Consider the following 233-nt stretch of genomic DNA (forward strand, 5'->3'; position numbering starts at 1 on the left):
TCTATTGTTCGGTCCGATCTATTGTTCGGTGACTAAATACAAAAGTACAAATACGAATAATTAATATAAAAAATATAGATAAATATAATAAGTAAACAAGTAGAAAATGAATCATCGATAGTATCATAAAAATCATGAAGTTACACTCATGTAAATACATTATTACAATACTGCAAGTAAACAACTGATCATTTAAACCCTTCACAGTAAATTACAAAATGTATTATTAAAAC

Source organism: Anneissia japonica, unplaced genomic scaffold (assembly GCF_011630105.1).
Source record: "Anneissia japonica isolate Jap-2015-1 unplaced genomic scaffold, ASM1163010v1 scaffold9_len2422644_cov172, whole genome shotgun sequence".
Taxonomy (NCBI): Eukaryota; Metazoa; Echinodermata; class Crinoidea; order Comatulida; family Comatulidae; genus Anneissia; species Anneissia japonica.